The following is a 15,918-nucleotide window of genomic DNA, read 5'->3' on the forward strand; positions in this document are numbered from 1 at the left end:
TGGTACCACAATAGACATTGATAAAATATACAGCAGAAATTAATTTAAAAGAGAATCAATGTCAAAATACCTGCTTAAATAATAACACTTCTTCTTCTTCTTCTTCTTCTTCTTCTTCTTCTTCTTCTTCTTCTTCTTCTTCTTCTTCTTCTTCTTCTTTTTCACAGCCTTAGTCCCAGACTGTCCTGGGGTCAGCTGCTTTGGTTGCTCTTCTCCACTTAAATAATAACACGGGTCTGTAAATTATATTACTGTTTCAATGTGATTTCTATCTGATGTAGAGACTGGATTTTAGTAGAATTAAGAATCAACACTATAAAAGATGCAGTAAAGTGAAGATGTAGTATAACAAGAATATGCATAGTCTTAAATGTACTTTTGTCCATAAGAATGGGTAAAGGTTTGCTGAAAGAAAAAGAAAAGAGACAGATCATTTTGGCTGTGGAGCCTTATTCAAGTGTGAGGGAGAGAGAGAGAAACTGGCATGGGAAATGAATGGAGCATGAGAGAACAAAACAAAGAGTAGTTGAAAGGAAGTGGGCAGTATCAACACTCGGGGAGAACTGGAAGAAAGTTGTGAAGTCAACTGCAAATGAAGAGAGAGGAGATGTTTGTCTGAAAGGGGGAAGGTGTGATCCCAGTTTCAGGATAATTCTGGTTTTAGATGTCTTCCTGTAAAAGGAGAGAAGTTTCAGAACTGTGAAGATGCAGACAAAGATCATTATGATCATGGCCTTTAGACGTGAAATGGGAAACCATGGGTTTGGAAAGAACTTTGATCCGCACAACCCTGACATGCTCCCTGAAAGGATCTTGCAGTCTTCCTTTCTCACCAACATACTGTAAATACTTGGGCATTTTCTGCAGGAGGTGCAGTGAATACATGATATCATCTGAGTGATCCGCAATTGTCCAGAGGGGCCTTGAGTGTGCATGATATTGGATATATACAGTATTTATGGGTTATGCCGTGAATTCTGTTGCAGGGGAAAGTACCTGATGTGGATGTTTACAGTGTGCAGTCAAGGGAGCTATGAACAAGAAGGTTAACAGATTAGGTTGTCTGCAATATGAGTTTCCGGGGAGGTCAGAAAAGAGGGTACCAATGGAGGGATCATTCTGTAAGTTGGGAAGTAGTCATTGGTGGTCCTGGGAATAGAATGAGTCTTAGGGTGGTAGGAAACCACCAATGGTGGCAAGTCCAGGAGTTTCTGAAACAAAATTCAGATAAGAGCTAGAAATCAGTCATCCTTAGCTTGACTTGGGGCCTATATCCATCTGAGCTTACATATTGTCTTAATAGTGTGTGAATGCTAACCCTCCCCCTTCCTGGGGCATCAACAGGAGCAATTGTGCAATCTGTCTCTGACTCACTCCAGTCATCAGAACAAAAGAATTTAGATATCTGTCATTTTCAGCTGCAGTTTACACATTGTCTGCACTGCATAGATGTGCATCATAAATTTTAAAGTAGTTTGGGGATTCTACTTTTAATAATTCACAATGAGTTTCGTATCATATTGTTTCACAACATTTTGATGCTCATATTGATCTCTATCTTTAAGCAACTTTTCTCCATCCACAATCCTATTTGTCAAAGCCAGATGAGCTTTGTTTTTATTAGGCTCCAAATTTTGATTGTCCATGTTGCTGTAATCTTACAGTATTACATTATTTTCAACAGTATTATAGTATTTTCAACAGTATTACAGTATTTTCAACTTGAAATCTGTCTAAGTTTCAAAAATATTTCTTGCCATTGGACACAATAGTTTGACTGTCAGGATTAGTGTATTGCATTACTTAATTCAAAATGAGCAGTGGTAGCACTATTGAAAACCAGAAAAATTACTGTAGCTCTCACTGAAATTCTGAATACAGTTCTAAACTTGGCTCTGGAAACATCTTGTTTGTTTTTAATTTTTAATTTACCATTGAACACATTTTCAGTTACAAGAAGGAAGCATGAGCATTGACTTTTGTTTACATCTTGGAGAACAAATAGGGGAGATACAAATGCACATTTTCCCACATGTTCAGGTTCAGTATTTCTGTCTGCCGAAGGTAACAAAAAGCTTTTAATGGCTTTAATGGAAACGTAATAGATTTTCTGAGGTGGTTCTGCTCTTCTTTTCTCTTTTTTATTAATGAATATGGCCATTTTGACAGCTATTATTTTAATTAAAAAATGCCATTTTAAAAAAATTAGTAAAAATGATATCATAAGTATGTGTATATTTTACTACACATTTGTTCCTCAAGATTAAAAATTAAAGTCCATAGCTGAGGCCAGGCTGGAAACACATGGCAAAATTTTGACCAGAGTAAAGTTGAAAAAATTAACAGATAATCATTATTTTTATTTTGTTAATTAAATAGATAAAACATATTGACGAAATCAATACAATTATTCTGTATTCAGTTGTTTGGATAAAATTATAATAATGACCTGAACATGTGTGCATGGAATTAATAACAATAATAAACTTTATTTTATGCAACACCTTTAAAGGTGGCTTCTCAAAGCGCTTTACAAAATGACTACAACAAAAAAAAAACATGATGAAAACAATGAAAATACAAAATAAGAGAAAACAGTACATGGGGGTACTGAATACAGTAGGAGCAAAGGGGTATATAACAGAGTCAGTTAAGTAAAGGCTTTTCTAAAGAAGGTTTTGAGTTTGGATTTGAAAGAGTTTAGGGAAGGTGACTCTCTGATATTCTTAGGGATAGAGTTCCAGTGTTCTGGGGCATAACAGGAAAAGGACCTGTCAGAGTGTAGATTTGTTGGGGGACTGATAGCAGACCAGAATTAGAATCTTCATTATCTTCAGGAGATCTGTTTTTTAAATATTTTTTAAAATTTACAAAACTACAGTACCTACTTTACAGCACATATCTGTTAAAAATTAAAGGTTTTTCACTCTTTAATGAGATATTTAATAACTCAAAAACTAAACATGAAACTGTACTCAGCCCTCAACTGTTTATTTCCATTGAGAATTGATCTCTGCATGAGCAGACTCTTTATATAACTTAGTTGTACTGGCAGGGGAAGTATAAGATTGCATGCAGTGTCATTATATCTATTATGCAAGACTATACTGTAAACCTTTGACATGTCATTAAGCTTCTTAAAAATAGTATACTGACAATATGCAAGAAATACATCATAACTATGGAGATTACTTAAATCAATACATTTGTAATATCAACTACATAATCCAGTTAAAATGTCTGAAAAGATATGGAGACATGGAGACTATTAATATACATGCGGTAAATATTTTTTGTAATTTTTGTAATTTTGTTGTAGTCCACTGTATAACTGTCCCTCTTTTTTTCTCAGTGTGTGTGTGTAACCATGGCTGCTGCAGTGTACTGTCTGGGAACCTCTCTGTCTTTCAGAGTTACAGTTTGCGATAAAGGTGGGCTCTGGCCATCTGTGAGTGACGATGACATCTTAAAAGTGGCTGTGCCTTTATTTTGTTCAAGGCTGTCACCACAGTATACATGCGCGAGGTGTGCTGTTGTATTAATTTTGTTCAGGTCTTGATGAACTTCCCTCTCTCCACTTCAGTTTTGCTAGGTGACTTCAACATTCACCTTTCTCTCTGCTGGGCACCCTTCTCTTCTGCTCTCTGAAATTCAAGATCAAAAATGTAATATCGAAATGAAGGGCATTAAAAGTAAAGCCTTAATAAGATGAAAGTAAAAAAGTAGGTCAAAACAAATTGTTGCATGCAAAAGCACTGATCATCTGGCTAAGACAATTGTAACCCAGAGTATATTTTAAGGCACTATTATGTAGTTTTAACTGGTACCTGCTTGGTTGAGATCTGCCTTTTGCTTATATTTTCAAATTTACTGCCAGGATCCAGGTCTGACAATATGTGGACTGAGTGTCAGTAGGTGTGTCAGTGTGTAATGGTGCTGGCGGATTTGGACTATTGAAAGTGAAAACAGCTCCTTCAGGCTCTGTAGCCATGTAATGAGTGTTTGATCTCTTTACTACATTTCCTTTTTGGCACTGGCCATCTCTGTTCTCAGAGCAGCAGGTCTACAATATAATTTATTAGCTTCCAGGCAGCCACTTTGCTCCCTCTTCACCTGGTTTACTTCACTATGAATTCACTGGGAGGAGATTGCCCGGGCAATGTGTGCTCCCTCATCTCTGAAAACTCTAGGTCCAGATGATTCAGGCTGGTGTAATGGTTGGCAGTATGCGTAGCTGATGCTTTGTCTGCAGACAAATCTACTTCTCTGTTGTTTCAAGATTTTTCCTTTTCTTCACCTCCTCTTTCACATGGGAAAACATCGGTTCAGGTTGGCCTCACTCCCTTGGATCAATATAGTTCAGTTGATAGCATATATTATGTTAATAGTATGTAGAATATGCTGAGACTGTGTTGTCTGGGTCTAAGTCTCCTTCTATGATAATTTGTCTTATATAGTTGATTCCTTTTCTCTTTATCTGCGTAGTTTTCAGCAATCACTCTGACAGGCTGTGAGGTGCTCTGTGTAAAGGATGAGGTTACTATGTTTGTGTTCCTGCATGTGAACAGTCCATATAGACGTACATGGGCCTGTCTCGGTCTCAGGGCTGAGCTTGTGCTACTTCCTGTTCTCTGAGCTTCTCAGCTCTGTGGGATACTGCACCTCCCTGCTGCCTGTCGTGGGTCTGGTTACCATGACAACTTCAGGAACGTGAGTTTGAATTTAACCTGCCACTTTCAACTTTGACTGGCTTAACAGAAAACCTTACAAATGAGTCTTTAAGAGCAAAGTGGCAGAGAAAGGCTTACTTTTCACCCCTGTAATTCTTATGGTTTCTGTTTTCTTGTCTTTTATTCTCCTTAAAGTTATTACCTCCTCTCTCTCTTCATCTCTTTGTGTATTTATCCAGGTTTCTATTCTCTTCCTTTATTTTTTTTATCCTGTTTGTGATCCTCAATAGGCTTGCATCATGTTCCTCACTTTTTGTTTCACACATTATTTTCCTTTTTTGTGTTCCTCAGAATTTTATTTCATGTATGTTGTAGTTAATTTATTATTCTAATTCTTCAGAAAACAGGAAACAATTCTTCATAAACCCATAATCATAAAGTTGGCCACCATCTGAATCATATCTTGTATAGCGGGTACTTCCCCTCCATATTTTCATTTCCGTACTGTACCTATTTTCTATGATTCTGTCTCTCAGGGTATTACAGTACCTAATTTATTTGTTAGTGCAGAGCTTGGGCTTAAGGTGTTTATAAGTTAACTTTAGAAAATTGTCACATGAGAGTTATCCGGTTTTGTTTGGTTTTCAGAATTGGTGAAGTTAACAGTCCAAATGCCATTTTGCAGATGTAAATCGGCATTATAATACAATTATGTGCATTTGTGTGCTTTATGTTTTTGTTTTAATAGACCTACAATTAAGTAAATGTCTCCTGGAGCAAATGTTTATTTTTTTCTTCCTCCAATGAATAGCTTTTAAAATGTGTTCATTCTCTGTCAGATCTATCTTATCAAAATGAGGCACTCTTGCATACAACTCAACTCACTTGTGCTGGCTGAGCTGTTTGTGATTTTTCTGTATTGCTGCACTATTTCCTTCTCCCTCACTCCCTCCCTCCCCCCTGAAAGGAGATGTTTTCATCTCCTTTCAGATATGATGATAGACCTTTGCACTTTGGCATCGTGTAACACAGTTACTGTTCTTGTGCTGTTTATGCAGTATTTTTCTTACACCTTTCAAGCCCTAGAATTAACAATTTTTCAATTTTGTTTCTCACAAAATAATATTGTAACGCAACGGGGGCTCAGGCGGGCGCCCTTGCTGCATCTGGTCGCCCCCTGCACCGTCCGGGGCTCGAACCCGGGACTTCCGCGTCTCTCTGCAGCGACCTAGCCCTGTGAGCTAAAGAGAGATCTCTCCACATCCCAGTAGCTGAGGTCCTGCTATCACAGGGAAGGGCGGTGACGTCACCCGCTCTGGTACGCCGGCTCTTACACACACTGCTTGTCGGCCGTAAGTGTTACACTCTCCCCTGCTTAAATCGCCGTCCCCGGCAAAGGGCTATCCCGCCCCGCTTCTGACACCAATGTAACGCAACGGGGGCTCAGGCGGGCGCCCTTGCCGCATCTGGTCGGCCCCATCCCGACTGGGGCTCGAACCCGGGACTTCCGCGTCTCTCTGCAGCGACCTAGCCCCGTGAGCTAAAGAGAGATCTCTCCACAGCCCAGTAGCTGTGGTCCTGCTATCACAGGGAAGGGCAGTGACATCACCCGCTCTGGTACGCCGGCTTTTTCACAGTGCTTGTCGGCCGTAAGCGTTCCACTCTCCCCCGCTTAAATCGCCGTCCCCGGCGAAGGGCTATCCCATCCCACTTCTAACACCAATGTAACGCAACGGGGGCTCAAGCGGGCGCCCTTGCCGCATTAGGTCGGCCCCTGCACCGTCCGGGGCTCGAACCCGGGACTTCCGCGTCTCTCTGCAGCGACCTAGCCCCATAAGCTAAAGAGAGATCTCTCCACTGCCCAGTAGCTGTGGTCCTGCTATCACAGGGAAGGGCGGTGACGTCACCCGCTCTGGTACGCCGGCTCTTACACACAGTGCTTGTCGGCCGTAAGCGTTACAATATATAAAAATCTAATCCTATCCCCATCACAGATATACAGAGAAGCTTTGTGTTCAGTGAGTATCTGAGTTCAGTGAGGCTATGGTGGTTATTGTATTAGCCACTTAACATGAAGTTAATATTATATTCTCATTCATACATTTAGTAATATTTGAACAAAACCATTCTTGTTTTTATGCAATAGGTGATAGTTATTAGGATACATTTACTATATGTTTGGTTGCCTATGGATTTCCATATGTCAATAACTGCATGAATTCTGTTGCTCATTAAAGTCATAAAACTCTGTATAATCATTTGAGACGCTTTGCTGCAGCCACTTTGAGTTCTTGCCAATTCTTGGGGTGAACTGACTTCAGTTTGTTCTTGAGTTTGCAAAATGCAATGTGACAGTAGTAGACAAGAATTTTGAATTGGATTTGTGTGGCAATGGGAAGCAACCAGTGGGGCCGGATTAATGGAGTAGCATTTGGAATCATAATGGAGCCGGGTGCTCCGGGCCCTGGACCCTGATGGTCAGGACACCGGGGAATAAGACCTGCCATCAGGTTACCTGCAAACCTAGGGAATAGGCAAGCCTTGTGGCATCCATCTTCCAATACCAATACCAAGCCCTGAAGCCCGGAGATGCCAAACTTAAGTAGTGAGGAAGAAAATAGGAAACAGGTGCACGTAATGATGAAACTAAAATACAAAAAGGTCGGAATGCCCTCTAGAGGAGGGATGACGACTGTGACAACTGGCTAAGTACATTGGCTTTTCTAATACCTGTGTTAGATTCCTGATCAACTATCGCATAGGGTCCTACAGTACTTATGTCCTGGCCGCCGATTGTAACAGGTATAAGCTGTTTGTAATAGTAGGCAAGGAGAGGACAGATTCATGAGCAACATTTACAGAGGTGTTAGCATGCCAGAGGGAAAAAAAAACATGTTGGAAAAATGAGAGTAAAGAGCCAAGAGTAATACTAAGATATTTGACAAAGCAAGAGGAGAAAGTCAAGTGAAACAGGGGGGAAAGGAGAAGAAGGAAACAAAAAGGTCAGATTTTGAGACGTTGAGCTTAAGATGACAAGAGATCCAAGATGAGATGACTATGATTCTGGTAGAGATGTGGGAGGAGAAACAAATATCAGAGGGGGAGAAAAAAAGATCATTTTTAGCATTATTAGCATAAACACAATTCAAGATTTAATGGCATTTATTAAGTTGTTAAGGATCCACATGGTTTTTGCTCAATTAATTATTTTTTTCATATTGAATCATCCTTACTACACATAATATTGTTTTGACCTTTTAAATAAAAACTGAAGTGATATTTGATTTGAATGTGTAAGAGAATATGTTGAATAAATATACTAGCTACATGTAATAAACAACTATTCAACCACAGTATATGGAAACAATCCTAAAACCCATTTAACCAATTAGAGGTTAATTCCACACTAAAAAGTAAAACCAATTCAACTGTTGTGCTTTCTTCAAATAGGAGAGAGAGAGAGAGAAAAGTTGTAGAAATATCAAGCAAAGGAGAACAGAGTACAGAGCATATGACAATGGTCATAGTATGTGAGACGCTGTCCAAATAAATGGAGTTTTGCGGGAGAGGTGTGAAAGGCTGACATTTTTAAAAAGAAGATTCTAAAAATAAATGAGTGTATAATGGAGGTAAGGGGACAGGTGTGATGCATGTTTAAGGATATTCTTGGCTTCTGAGTAATAGACTTTTAATGCCTGTAAAAGGATACACACAGACAAGTCAGTGAAATGTCCGGGAAATTTGAAATGAGTAATGATCAGCTTGGGGAGATCTTCAATCCTCGCTGCTCTGTCATGTTCCCTGTACAGTCCTCTTCCTGTCTCATCAATATAAATGGCAGGGCATTTTCTGCAAGAGATGCAGTAAATAAGGTTTCTAAATAACCCTCTCTGGGTGGTTGTTTTATTTGTGTACTACTGAATATATATTTGTAGAGGCTGCAGCAGCTTCTTTTGCAGCAGAAGCCCCTCTCAATCCTAAGAGATGAGGCTTTCATAATCTAAACCTTGATTGCTTTGTTCTCATTGTTATTCAACATTCACATTCCTGTGAATATGTGACTTTTAGAATGAAAGTGGTAGTAGCAAACAACACCAACAATGCTGTGGTGAATAGAAAGAAAAGTGACCCTTGCATTAGTTTTGTGTTTATTGTTATTTATGTTTCTCACCTGGGCCTAATATTTTTTGGGGAAATGAAAACTTTTCAACTCTGATCGCTTGCAGGAATAAGATTGATTCAGGTTGAGGGCTTCACCCAGGGTGTAAAATAGAAATGGAAATGTACTTGCCTTTTATCGATGGCCTAAAAAGAAACTATTGTGAAAAAGACAAATGTTAAAGGGCCATGATGATTTATTTTAAACATAATTTGTGGTCATGAGGAACAAAGAAACAATAAACACTACAAGGAAAACTACTTGAAAGATTAATTAAAATTATAAAGTGCTTTAAAATGTGCATGGTAAAACTAAGCAAATAATGTATTTTAATTCTTTGTCTTAAGATACCATTAAAATGTTCGTTCAGAACAAATTTAATATTGTATTGTGTAACTTTGTTGTCTAGTTTGTTCCAGACTAAAATGACACTTTCCTATGCTCCCACAAAGACAGATTTTCCCTAATATCTTCCTAAGTATGGACACACTGCATCTGCAGTCTGTTGATTTCATATCGGACTACTTCAGGACGCATTTTTGATGTAATTCTACTGAATCCTGATTCATTAATTCACAGTTTCTACACTGGAGATAGAAAGCAGCCAATACAATTTCATAAGCTTTTATTATCCATTCATTTTTCTCTTTTTATAGCTTACAAAATTCTGTTATATAAAAATACCAACAGACTTTGAGGAGTTTATTTTGTATCAAAAAAGATACTACAAACCACTTACATAATTACTTTTTCAAACAGCAAGACTGAAGTGCAAAACTCAAACATCATGAAATAACAGAGGGCCTTATTTCAGTGGTGACAACTAAGATTGGGGGGACAAAATTACAAAAATGAAAAGAGGGTGGAATTATTGCCCTGAACAATAGCTTTAAAACATCTGAGCAGTAGGTTTATAATGTCCATAAATAAGTTTCTCACGCTAATGTGTTGTACTCTGAAATATCCATGAACATGTACTGTAAACAACTTTATTTGGCTTTTAAAAGCAGTTTGTTTTCAAATGACTTAAGCAGCTATCCATAATGTCTGTAATGATTGCCCCTTAGAAAGAGGAGAAAGGTGTTAGTTGTCAGACATCACAACAGAACAGAACAACAGAAATGTCACGTTGTGTCACACAGTGTTTCAGAAGGTTAATGACTTACTGGTCAGTAGAAAGCTGTAAACACCTGATCACTTATAATCCATTACAATAAAGCGTGACATACTGTAAATTTAATTTAAAGCAAGTGAAGACTGTGGAAAGACAGTGGACTGGAGGAAGCAGAGAGGCTTTGTTGCCAACTATTGTGACAAATCCTCTTATCACTGAACAACTGACGTTGCGATCAAAATATGCTTTTAAGCACTGTAGTATATTTTAGGTGGGTAGCTGCGTCAGCATGCGTAGGCTGCAAAGGAACAAGTAATAGGTTTATTCCATGCTGAAAAAAAGAAGAAAGAGAACACAACGTTTCGGCCGTGGAGCCTTCTTCAGGTGTGAACCTGAAGAAGGTCACACCTGAAGAAGGCTCCACGGCCGAAACGTTGTGTTCTCTTTCTTCTTTTTTTCAGCATGGAATAAACCTATTACTTGTTCCTTTGTAGTATATTTTATATCTTTTAGTATTTATACCTTAAGATTTTGCTGCCTCCGTTGCCTCAGAGAGGAAACTGCTATTGCTTTACATGCATATGGAGATCACCACCACATATTAAGTGCATTTCCTCTTCTTAAGCAAATCACTTTCTAATATTTTTAAAATGTAAAACATTTATGCAGAATACTGTTAAGGTATCCTTAGGTTTAATCATTCATTCATTCCAGTTGAAGTTATCCTCAGAAATAGATCATTACAGAGATCATTAAAGCCCAGACTAGATTAAACAAAGGGTGTCTCATCAAAACAACTCTGTTTTTAATATTTTGAAGGCAATTCTCCTTTGGATTACAGATGGGCTCCATGCTAGGGTGAAAAATACTTACTTTATGGTCAGTAATTTATTTAATCTCCACCCTACAATATAAATCCTTCCTGACAGTCATTGAACTCCAATATACTGATGATGCTCAAATATGTGCATTGACAGGAATGAATCTCTAGACATTTGTCCAGATATTTCAGAGACATATGTTAACATGGGACACTTAGTATTCAGAAAACCAAAGTCTTCCATCAGCAAGCTCCAAATGGACATATCCAAGTGCCACCAATTCAGAAATGACGCCTACCTGTACTCAATCTCTGAGAGCATGTTGATCCCATATTTGTCTTATCACTTTCAGGTTCATGAAAGTTGAATATCCCCAGCCCCAAGAAATAGCCAACGAATACTGTAAGTACCCAGCTGAACAGCTACTTAAAAAAACAGTTCTCAGTAGATAAAGAAAATGTAAAATATGTTGAAAAAATCAGGTTTTTATCACGGTTTTAATGTATAAAACTAGTCTTAAATAAATGAGTTTATGGGAATAATATTTTAACAGTTGGAGTGTGGGGGCAACATAATTAATCATACATTATCATCAGACTAAACCAAACGTGTCTTATAGAATAATAAAAATGCTCTTTCTAATTAAGAATAATTATTGCTTTTCTTCTTTAAAATTCATTTCTACGCTCAATAATTCCTCTCTATGTGAATATAGGAATTGCACATGAGCTCTTGCTTGTGAAACAAGATATTTGTTTAAAAAAGTATTATATTTAAAAGAACACGCAGAAATTTCACTTCCTTCCAGCTTGACCTTTCATTTAAATCGTCTTAGGAAATATTATAATCACACAAAATATCCATTCTTCAGGTATTCCCTCAGATCCTATTGCACAGAAAGGGAAGGGCTGGTATGATTTCTTCACCATCATACTTCAACATTCCTGGATGAATGTCATCGAAGTCTGGCGCTTTGTTATTTTTAAGCTTTTCTCTATGCTTCAGTGACTTTAGTGCTTCTTAGTGTGGTATTTCAGGAACATCTATATTCAAATCATGTAAGCAGGCAACTACTAAATTATCACCATAGTAAGCCATGACATGTTTCTTGATTGATATGAACAGGTGTTTTTAAAATCACACATAAATCACATTAAATATCACACATAGACATTTATATATTCTATTTTATATATTAATATTAATTATTTGAAAAATAAAGTTATTTTTGTTTTTCTAAAGCATTATTTCAGAGCAACACATTTCTTCACATGGATGGGCAAAAACATCTACAAAAAACAAGCCAAGACTTGTCCATCTTAATGGCAATGGTACAGAAATATGGAAAGAATTCTTGTAAAGGTGGGAGACACATCTACGTTTCCTGAAGCTGCATAAGTCAGTTATTGAGAAAGGAAAGTGAACATGCCAAACCTTACCCAAACATTGAGAATAAGAGTAAAATACTGGTAAAGGCATGAATACTAGTTCTTCAGGAGAATTGTAGACAAGCGGTTCACAACCCTAGTCCTAAAGGACACCTGTGTCTTCTTGTTTATGTTCTAGCTGAGATCTTAATAATATCCTTATTGATTTCAACATTGTGTGTGAGACATATTAATTTAATTTGCTTTCAGCTCCTAAAGTATTGAAATAGATTGCAAATGGTACCGATCCTGTACTGATTTCTAAGCTTGCAAACTTCTCTTATTCAGGTGTATTGAAATGTAATTCGACCTCTGTATTGATATATAAAAAATAAATATATCCAAAGCTTTAAGGAATTTTGATACATTTATTTGATACATTCCTAACTGACAAACCCTTAATAAACAAGAAGACAAGAGATTGCATAAACGTGAATGCTGAAGATGTTAGTATAATTACACTCTAAGCACAGTATTTTTTTAAACCAGGGCCTGAATGCAGAAATAAGCAAGTAGATCAATCAAAGATGTTAATTAACACCAATGATTACTAGCTCAGTTGGAATGCAAACCAGCTGACACGTAGGTCTGTCTCCTATGACCACAGATGGAACCCATTAGCTCTATCTCGTAGCCAAGGCAAAAACAGTTCTTAAGACTACTGGAACAATCATGATCTCTGCCTGCAAATAAAAAGAAATGCTACATTTGATCAAATATTGCATTAATTAGATGACGTTTATATACAACATATTCTAAACATATTCATATGCAGTAATATACAGTATACAGCATATTCTAAACCAAACAAATCCTAATAAAGATAAGGAAACAACATTATGGATTATTTTAAAAAGTCAATATGTCCTTTTGGTTGAGAACAATTCTTCCAATGTGAATAAAAATAATTTTCTACAACAGTATGGTTATTTATATTTGAAGCCCAAAAAAAGTTGAGACATTCTCTCAAATGGTTTTCTTCCCAATCAATGATGTACAGCCTTCCTCTGAAAACATGTGGCTGTACTAAAGGTGATAAGAAGAATCAAGTAACTGCATAGCAACCATAAATCTAAGGAGCTTTTCAAAGCTCCAGTAATTCTTTTTAAGAGACTTTGAAAAAAATCTAAGGAGAAATAAATCAGTATGTTCCCAGTGTATTCTTTCTGCTACAAGTTAGGTAATTTCGTTCTGGAGAGGGCTGCGGATAATTCAAATGATGATTAATAAACCTGCCTCTGTAAAAGCCAAAGGCCTAAACAGATGAACCCTAATGCTTTTTTGAATAGATATGTGGTATGTTGAAAGTAAAGACCTCTGGTAAGCAAATTTTTTTAAACATAGTCTGAGACAGCATACAATATATAGGGGGACAGAGTTCATAATGCTATAATTCTAGAAAGGGTTCATGTAACGAAAGCTTTCAATTTCATAGAATATTTCAGCGGAAGAAATTAAAGGCCATCACATATGAAACTCTTGTTTATAATGTTGTAGTTAAGTATAGAAGGGGTTATTGAAAAGCATAAGGTTAAGCAGGAAAACACAATATTATTAAAGTTCTGTATTGTATTCCAAGCCTCACTGTCATTTTTCTGCTACATTGAGATAATCAAATCGTGTTCTATACATCTACTGTTGGAAACACATGTGCAAGAGACGTTGATCCCATTTTTGCATTTTTTCTGTAGCCAGGAGAAATACAGGATCTTCCTATAGTTTGTTGTTATGAATTTCAGGGAATGTGTCTGGATGATGGTAAAATCCTAAACACTTGACATCTGAATGTGTGTTAGCAGTCTGCATATTAGTCACTCACATGTCAGAAATAGATTTAGATTTGAGTCCAACTTAACCACTTTGGGAAGAAAGTTTTGCACACCAATTGCAAACACCACCTAATATCTTTGTTATTCTAAGTGTTCTACATTGACCTTGATCTCAAACAGTTCTCACGTTTTCTTTCTTTTGATTTCCCTGGTGCACGTCTCTCCCTCTTATTCCTGTTCTCTCCTTATTCCTTTAAATATTGTACCTGTAGAAGGCTCCATAACAGGACTGTGTATTTTACTCTTTTATTTGACTTTTTTGCATGAAATTAACTTCTATTTGTTAATTTCATATTGATGTCTTATGGATATGTTAACAATGAGTGAAATTGTGTCACTAATATTATCATAGTATGCCATGTACATTTGATGCAAGTTTTGCATCTCTCCATTCAGATCTTTGCATCCAGTTTTGCAAGTTTATCAGGATATATATCACATCTATTATCTATTACAAAAATATAATATCTATTATCATATAAAAAAATAAAATCTTTCCACTAGCCCACTGTGGGGTGTATCTGAACTAGAAATACCTGGGTAAGAGGCATTTCTACGGATGCTCAAGTAAACCTGGTGTATGCAAAACACATCCGCCATACAGTTTGTACTTCCTACCCATTGAATCCAGGCAGAAATATTCTCATAATACAATATTATCATATAATTATCATAAAATATAACATAATATTAAGCTTTTGTAATCAAGAAACATAATAAAGAAGTTTCCACTGAGTTCTGTCTACATATTTACATAACACAGCTTTCCCAATCAAACATCCCTATTTTAATAACACATTAGCATAAAGATATTGTATATACCCATGTAATATCTATATAGTGCCTTTATCAAATCACGTTTAAACCAAAGATTTTCTTTGCAGAGCTGCAAGGAAGCAGTCAAAATTGTCAGATCCCTGGAGCCACCTTTATATGTTGCTAGTCAGTAATCATAAAACATTTATTAGTAATGTTTTGATGATGCTTCAAAAACACCGTAACAGATTCACTCTTGTTGTTCCTGTAAGAATTTGATTCTAAATCCATGCATGAAAGGCATCAAACGCCTGTGGCACTTCAGTAAATATGACCCTGAAAGTTACAAAGGAGAGCCATAAAATATTTTCTGAAACCACAAATAATGGTGTGAAACATGGAGCTGAAAGCATTTCAAAAATTGCCTTTAAAAAGTGAAAACAGGTTCAGAAATACAATTGTGGCTGCCATGCTCCATCCAGAAATGTCAGATTTCTGACCATTTAGTTCAAAGCACTTCCTTTCTCACAAAAAACACATTATCAGCAATAACACAGTAGACCTTAAGGTAAAATAACTAATTACAGCTTTAAATTGCAAGTTTAAACCTAGTTTCAAAGATTAAAATGTTCCAGTTAACAAATTATATATGTACATGCCTATCATAAATTATAAGTGTATATAATATAAAACTGCTAAAAATAATCCATTATTAACCTTGCCGGAATTGACCATATTGTATGTAAAGCACTTACTGCATTTGATGACATTGGAAAAATATGGTATATTGCTCTTGTTATTTTCCAGGGCAAAATTGAATGCATAAATATCTCACAGCCCTTGAATACAGACATTTTGTTAAGGCGTTTTAGAATACAGATCAGGATTCTCATGTAATTTTCAGACTGTAGTATTATCCTCTTTTCATGGCCTTTAAAATTCCTTTATATACTATATATTTTTTTATTTCTGAAAGTCTTATAGCTACTAGTACACATTCTTCTAAAAAAAGGTAGTGATTAGAATACATATTTTAGAATGCATCCTTCCATCCATACAAATTCTAACCAGTTTATCCAATACAGGTTTATAGGAGAGCTGGAGCATAGACCAGCAAGCACCAGGAACAAGGTAGGATAAAT

General features: G+C 36.7%; 1 long non-coding RNA gene across 1 annotated transcript; it reads left to right on the forward strand.

Annotated features, from left to right (window-relative positions):
• Window positions 1-10,744: 10,744 nt before the first annotated feature.
• On the forward strand, window positions 10,745-11,884 carry LOC138239368 (uncharacterized). Its single transcript, XR_011189826.1, has 3 exons — window positions 10,745-10,822; window positions 11,117-11,166; window positions 11,636-11,884. It is a non-coding gene; the product is annotated as an uncharacterized lncRNA (long non-coding RNA).
• Window positions 11,885-15,918: the final 4,034 nt, after the last annotated feature.

Source organism: Lepisosteus oculatus, chromosome 6 (genome assembly GCF_040954835.1).
Source record: "Lepisosteus oculatus isolate fLepOcu1 chromosome 6, fLepOcu1.hap2, whole genome shotgun sequence".
NCBI lineage: Eukaryota > Metazoa > Chordata > Actinopteri > Semionotiformes > Lepisosteidae > Lepisosteus > Lepisosteus oculatus.